The sequence below is a fragment of the Erpetoichthys calabaricus genome, chromosome 7 (genome assembly GCF_900747795.2).
Source record: "Erpetoichthys calabaricus chromosome 7, fErpCal1.3, whole genome shotgun sequence".
Taxonomy (NCBI): Eukaryota; Metazoa; Chordata; class Cladistia; order Polypteriformes; family Polypteridae; genus Erpetoichthys; species Erpetoichthys calabaricus.
The window spans coordinates 47695105-47702748 of NC_041400.2; positions in this window are offsets into that span (position 1 = coordinate 47695105).

The window sequence follows — 7644 nt, forward strand, 5'->3', positions numbered from 1 at the left end:
CAAAATACTGATCCAAATAATTTTACTTCATTTTAATGATTTTCCTTGTTTTCAGCTCTTTGGTTGGGTTTTGCTACCTCAGTTCTGTCACATGGGAGACACGTGGGAGAATTCAAGAGTTCACAAAGGAGTGTTTCAAATGGTAGCATGTTAACTCCTCAAGATAAGAAGAATCTTTTTGTTACATCTTTCAGAAGCTGGCTGGACATTAAAGAACTATCTCTCTATTATAAAAAAAAATCTTTGGGAGGGAGACTAGGGAGACAAGACGTGATCTTCTCGGAAGACAATTTGAAGTCCCGCAAGAGACACTTTAACTTGCTCCCAGCTCTTAAAACAATGACAAGTGACAAGCAAAACACGCAGCTCGCCAGCAGCAGAAACCCAGCAGATGATCTGACTGCTTCTCCTTGCATGTGTTCAGCCACCCTAACCCCCCCTGCCCCCCCTTCACAATGCGAGCAGCAGAGACGTGAAGAGGCAAAGGGACAGCTGCTGTACAGGCTTTAAAATGACCGACGGGCAGCTCGACAGCAGCAACAGCAGCAGAAAGACAGCAGATGATCCGACGGCATCTCCTTAGCATGCGTTCAGCTGCCACCCCACTTCCCCCCTTGACAACGCGAGCAGCATTATACGTCCTGCGAGAAAGAGATTTAACCACACCCGGGGCCGGAAATGAAGGACAACTATTGCTTTTACAATGTTACGTAAGACAAGGCAGTGAGACAATATTTAAAACAAGTCCACGGACATCTAACCTAGCAGTTGTTGGATTGATGTTGGCAGACACAGTTCATGTGCTCCCAGCTCTTAAAACAACGACAAGCAACAAGCAAAACACACAGCTCGCCAGCAGCAGAAAGCCAGCAGATGATCCGACCGCTTCTCCTTAGCGTGCGTTCAGCCGCACCCCCTTCACAACGCAAGCAGCGTTATACGTCCTGCGAGAAAGAGATTTAACCAAATAAAGGAAATAAAGCACAGGTATTGTTTTTACAAAAGTTTTAAAGTAAAAGTGAAAATAATGCATATGTAACAATTCCCATGAAACTAACAATCTCTTTAAATTGTATATCCGGTAAACCAAACCCGGGGGTGGGTGAGCGAAGCCCCCTAGTTTAAATCTAAATTAGAAAGTACTGTTTTTTGTTAGGCATAATCCAAAGGCGAAAATTTAATTTTTCTATTAAATCAGTGAAAATGCTAATTATTTCTACTATTACTGTTAGTGAACCTACAGAACTGCACACATTATTGGGACACCTGACCTTAGACTTTAAACCACAAGGCTACTGGTTCAGTTCTCACCTATGTCTGGGCTCCAGGTTAAGAAATATTTTTGAATGTATGTAACATATCCTGAGATTGTAAGTTGATTTGGATAAAGGTGTCAGCTAAAAATATAATAATTACAACAACCTAACAATTATGGAGATGAGTCAAATGAAAAGCCTAAAATTAAACACTGTACCATTATCATGTAAGTTGGCAACATCACTAGCAATGGCATTAGGTGTGATCAGCAGGTGACATCATAGTATAAAGACAGCAGCCCCACTGGAAACAAGTACCAAAAAGGAGCAGCTTTCTGTCATCCATGTTTTGAGCAGTGAAGGGATGAAGCCTATCAAAAATCATCAACAAATGAAGGTTGAGTACAATCTGTCACTCCAGCAAGTGCACAAGTAGAGCTGAAAGTTCTGAAACAGCATGAGTTCTGTGACAGACTCTACTTGACCAGATCAGACACACCAGAGTCAACGCAGAAGTTGAACGCATCGTGATGGAAAATCATTAAGTGACAAAGCATGAATTATCCACACTGAATATCAGTTGTCGTTCAGCACACCACATCATCCATGATGTGCTCCACTTCCAAAAAGTATCTGTGGGTGCCACAGTAGCTGACAAGAGCTAAAACAGTGATTACCACATCTTCGGACCACTCAAAGACACAATGGACAAGAAAACGTTCAAATTAGATGAAGAGGTGTGGCATTTTGTATGTGAATGGCTGTGCAAGCAACTTATTTATAATAATAATCATACATTTGATTTATACAGCACCTTTCCCATGCTCAAAGTGCTTACTAGAGGAATTCCTGCACTTTGTAAGTGCTGGAGGATTTGTATTGAACTAAGGGATTAATAGAAAAATAATACACCTTTGCTGTAATAAATTTCGAAAAAAAAAGATTTTTTGTGCTTTTTTGACTCACCCTCATGTATTAAGAAATACAAGAAGTTGAAAAATTGATAAATGTTTTACTGCATCCATAAGCCATGATCTAATTTTCATGAAAACCAGTATAAGAGAGCAGCATGGCCAGGAATTCAAATGATTGGGTTTGCATATTACTTTGCTTATAACAGTGACTAGAAGGCATTACGATAAAGCGATGCTTGTCAGTTTTTACATGTCAATGATTCAGTGAATAAATGTTTCAATGTTTGTTCACAAAGATCTGGGAGGAATAACATGAGAGGACTAGCAGATTGTATGGCAGGTCATCATAAAGAATACATTTTCCACCATCTACAGGAAGGTGCCCTTTTTCATGAATTGCTTGTTCAAAAAGCTGAACCATATTCTAGTTACTCATAGAAAGGAGAAATTATTCACAGCATCAATGGTAATCTATCTGTAAGGCCTCATTCACTCTTCTATTTCTGTATTATTTCTACAGCCACATAATGGAGGTAATTCCAGCCCCGTGGTTACAAAAAACGTGACATGCTACATAATTTCCACTCATAAAGAGACACAAGAAATCACTAACCTCAACAATAGTGAATGTTCTTTGCTGGAAAATGCACAAACAGGAAGCCTGCACCTAGCCATCCACTCACAGCTGCCCTTTCTTCTTTCCTCCATGGCGACTGGAGTGTGTATGTGGTCAGCCTCATCTGCAGGAAAGTGGAGTGCTGTTTGCTGTGAGCTCCCTCCCCTTGAACCAGAGAGCAAGGTAGGGTTTTGTCATAAATTATCAATGGAGAATTAATGAATAGGACTATATGTGCTTAAATGTATGTGCATGGTCTCTGCATGTGGCTGGAAATTATTGCAGTGGCTTTTTTTCACTGAAGAACTTTATCCATCCATCCATCCATCCATTTTCCAACCCGCTGAATCCGAACACAGGGGTCTGTTGGAGCCAATCCCAGCCAACACAGGGCACAAGGCAGAAACCAATCCCGGGCAGGGTGCCAACCCATCGCAGGACACACACAAACACACCCACACACCAAGCACACACTAGGGCCAATTTAGAATCATTAATCCACCTAACCAGCATGTCGTTGGACTGTGGGAGGAAACCGGAGAGCCCGGAGGAAACCCACACAGACACGGGGAGAACATGCAAACTCCACGCAGGGAGGACCCAGGAAGCGAACCCAGGTCCCCAGGTCTCCCAACTGCGAGGCAGCAGTGCTACCCACTGCACCACCCCTGAAGAACTTTATCTTATATATAAATGTCTACACATGGAAGTGTGTGTGTCTGTCCGGCCTGGAAGTGAGAGGTGGAGTCGGGGTAAGGGCTCTGCCTCCAACGAAACAGACAACTCGCTTAGCCACTAATAACACAAGTGTGGCCAGCACATCAGCAGAACGAAACCTTAGACGAAAGACAAAGTTGCTTAGCTGCTAACATCGGCAAAATGGTATCCCTTTTACTTTTCCTCCCGCCGCTAATGTACAAGCGATACGAGCAGGTCGGCAAATCGAATCCTCCTAGGAGAGAGATGCCCAGAGTAGTTCCTTTCAATTACCTGACATCTCTACATTTCAGTTTATTTTCTGACGATTTCAATAGTTTCTACGACCCCAGGCTTCTACAGCATGGGCTTACACAGCTAGTTTGAATATAAAATAACAAGCAGACATGTGTGGAATAAGTGCATAAAAGTACATATTGTTAACTCACAAAAAAACAGATGGAAATTACAACTCTGTCTCTGCAAATGCAGAGGTGTGAATTAGGACTAACAGGCTGCTCGCCTTTGTGAAGTGCACCTAATCTTATGTTAAAGTTGTACAGCCAAAATTGCAATGGAGTGTTGTATCATCTTCAGCACAGAGTCTGTTTTACTTCTGCCTTAGAGTATGATCCACACATGAAGACCACACAGACAAAACTGCAGCAAGACAATGTTCTGAAACCATACACCACATCGCTAGCATTTGTGAGGTGTCATTGTCTGTGATTGCTGGCTGCCTTCACCATGTCTCAGCACCATCTCCTAACAAAACTCATGCAAATTTAAAGGATAAGTTCTCTGTTTTTCACAATCATGGTGTACATTAACTAGCCATGCTACCCGACTAAGACAGGCTAAAATCTAAGTAATGAATGTAGACCTCAACATTAAACATTTGTAACGCACCATCTATTGGAATGTACAGTATTTTATTATGAATGTAGTAATAAAATGCAATGCATTTGTCATCCCAATAGATGGTGTATCACAAACATTTGTAGTTCTAAAACGTTTTAGTACAAATGTTTGTGATGTGCCATCTGTTGGAATGACAAATGCAATGCATTTTAGTACTACAAATGTTTGTGATACACCATCTATTGGGATGACAGAGACAGACACAGATACACAGGCGCTTAACCTTTTATTAAAGTAAATTTACCACCTGAAATTTAAGTCTGAAGTGAAGTATTCCTACAAATTAAAAAAAAAATATCTAGCTTGTTCTTACTTTTGAAAATGGAGGTGATAGGGCGTCCAAACCAAAAGCCTTAAAACATTTGAATGTGTCCATTTTTCAAACCCAAGAGTGTTATTAAGTATTGATCTGCATCTTCAGAGTGCACACATCTTAGAAAAACAGCATATCCATGACATTTTAGGAAGGAAAAAACGCAAACAGCAAAACATTTTTGTGAGATTCAGTCTCCATATATTGTTATTGATGTTACTGAATGTTGATGCCTAGATGTCACTTTCTGTCTCCTTGTAATAGACAGCTAGACAAAAATCACCGACAAATCAGGCTTATTGATCACTCACTATTTAACTACTTATAACAAAAATAGTTAGAAGTTGACTTAAATTTGTTGCAAACTCTGATTCATCGTATATGGGGTTTGACTAAATATGTACCAGGAAGAAAAAGTGAAACTTACTAATTATGTTTACTTACTTAACTACAATGTTGTTTTCAGTTTTTTATTATCATATCCGCAGCAGTCACTCAGCTTGTGTTATAATAATCTATATTCAGCTTGTGGCACTTCAGTTTGTTTTATTGTGGTTTGGCTTTATCATATAATCTGCCTTTTTCAAATTTTCAGTAATTTTTTATTGTGCTTGCATTCGACATGCCACATAAAGTGCGTAAGGCTGAGTGTTGATTGGCCCTGTTAATGTAGTATCAAGGTACAGTTGGCCTTGGTTCTTTAAAAATTTTAAAGCTGTTATAAAAAACTGTAATGCATTATAATCTGTGACGGGCGGCCGGGTCCCATGCCCAGCCGGGAAGCCCCTGCTGTATATGCTCCGGGGGAGCAGCCATGGGCTCCTCAGTACCTCCCCCGGGACGCTTGGTGGCAGCCTCCCTGGGTGACGATGGTACCTCAGTTTCCCACATGGCTCCATGGGAGATGGGGTTCTCCACAACCCTGTGGGGATCTGGAATGGCCACCAGGGGGTGCTGCATGGATCCCGGAGCCAACCTGGACACCTCTACAACCTCGCCCGGAAGTGCAATTAGCAACAGGTGATCAAGCACCTGGAGCACTTCTGGGTGGGCTATAAAAAGGGCCAGCAATCACCACTCAGGGCCAGAATCGGGAGGAACAAGATGAGGTTGCCTGGGGGGAGTGGTGGTGCCAGAAGGGCATATTTGTGGTGATTAGTTGTGCTTTATTTGAAGTGCTTTGGGACTGTGTAATTGCCTGTGGGGTTCACGGGGAAGAAGTGCTCCACAGGTGAAGAAAAATAAAACGTCTTTGTGATTTTACAAGTGCCTCAGTGTGAATCTGTGCCGGGTCGGGCACCTATATAGCGCCTTATTTCACAAATCAGTTTAGATTTATTTTTTGTGTGCAAAATTCAATGACATTTTAACATTCACCCTTCACTAATACACACACCAAGCTGTTAATTGGCATGATTCTCACTCTGTAAGCAATGTAAAATAATAATAAAGAATGTAATTGGCGAAAATTTTGGAAAAATTCATCATGTGACTTGAGAACACATCTGTCATTAAGCCACTGTGTCTATATGTGTTTCAGTATTTGTACCAGTATTGTCTATATGATTTTAGTATCCATGTCATATTAATGTGACTTTAGTATACATGTGCTTGAGCGCTGGCACCGATGTATACTCAACTCAGATGATTTCAGAGCATACTGACTGCTCTACTGCAATACCAGACACCTGTACAAAGTATAATTTATTACAAGCCCTGACAGAATGTAACCCTAACCCTAACGCCTAACCCTAACCCTATTGAAGAAATAAAACATACTAAGGCAAAAACAGAATAATATGCAGCATGAAGCAATATAAATTTGGCAAATTGTGAATGAACCCAAAGAAAATGTCAAAACTCACTCACAACTGTTATGGTTCAGCCAGGATTATTGCCTTGGCTTATGTTTACTTCTTATATATTTAATATTTTTGTTTTCTAACTTTTGTTATTTCTTCACTGGTCTTTTCAGCAGAGCCTCACTTCAACCTAGCTAGGCTTCAAAAACTACCTGATAATTTCATCTGGAGCAAGCCCAAAAATGGGGTGCTGGCAAAACCACTATAAATATAACACAAGGGGAAGGATAACTGTAAATCCCCAACTTGCACTAAGAGGGCAAAATGAACAATCCTTATAACTAAAAGATTTATTAATAGAAAACAATAAGATACAAAGAAAGGATCAAAAAGAGAAACAAAGCCATTGCCTAAAAGGCAATTCACAGAAAACAACTTCCAATACAATATCCAGACATCAAAATCCTTAAAACAAAGTGAGATATAATCAAAAATTTAGAAAATCCGGATGCCCTGACAGAATCTGTGGAGTAAGAGCTTGGTCATAGGATTTAAGAGTGGCGTGATAGTCCATCAGGCTCAGATGGATACACAAGCTAAAGTGGCAATGGAGACCTGGACAAGCAATCATGAGAGCCAAAACAGAAGTTGTGGTCTAAAAGTTTTGGGTCAATACACAAAAAAGCAGACATGGCACAGACTAGGGGTCAGAAAACGCTGACTTGGAAGGAAAAGTAAAAAAAACGGACTAAACTTGACTAAACCCATTCATGCAGCTAAAGTGAAATGCCCTACCAAGGCTTCCTCTTTTATTTCACTTGCCTCTCCCATCATGTAACTGAAGCCCAATTATCATAGCCGAGCAACAGATAAGGATGGGTGTGAGCAGAGCAAAACTGTGTGTGAAAGATCAAGCTAAGGGCAGGAACCCAAACCCTGTTTTAAAAGCGTGAAACTTGTATAGTTATAGTGCCGTTAATACATAATGTATGCTTGTCAACAACAGTACTGCGGCTGCACATTAAGGAAAACAGAATAGGTGCCCCTTTCCTCTAAAGTGATTCAGGTAATTGCAGAGTAATGACAATGAACGTACACTGTAATAAGATCAACCTAATCCAGTGTT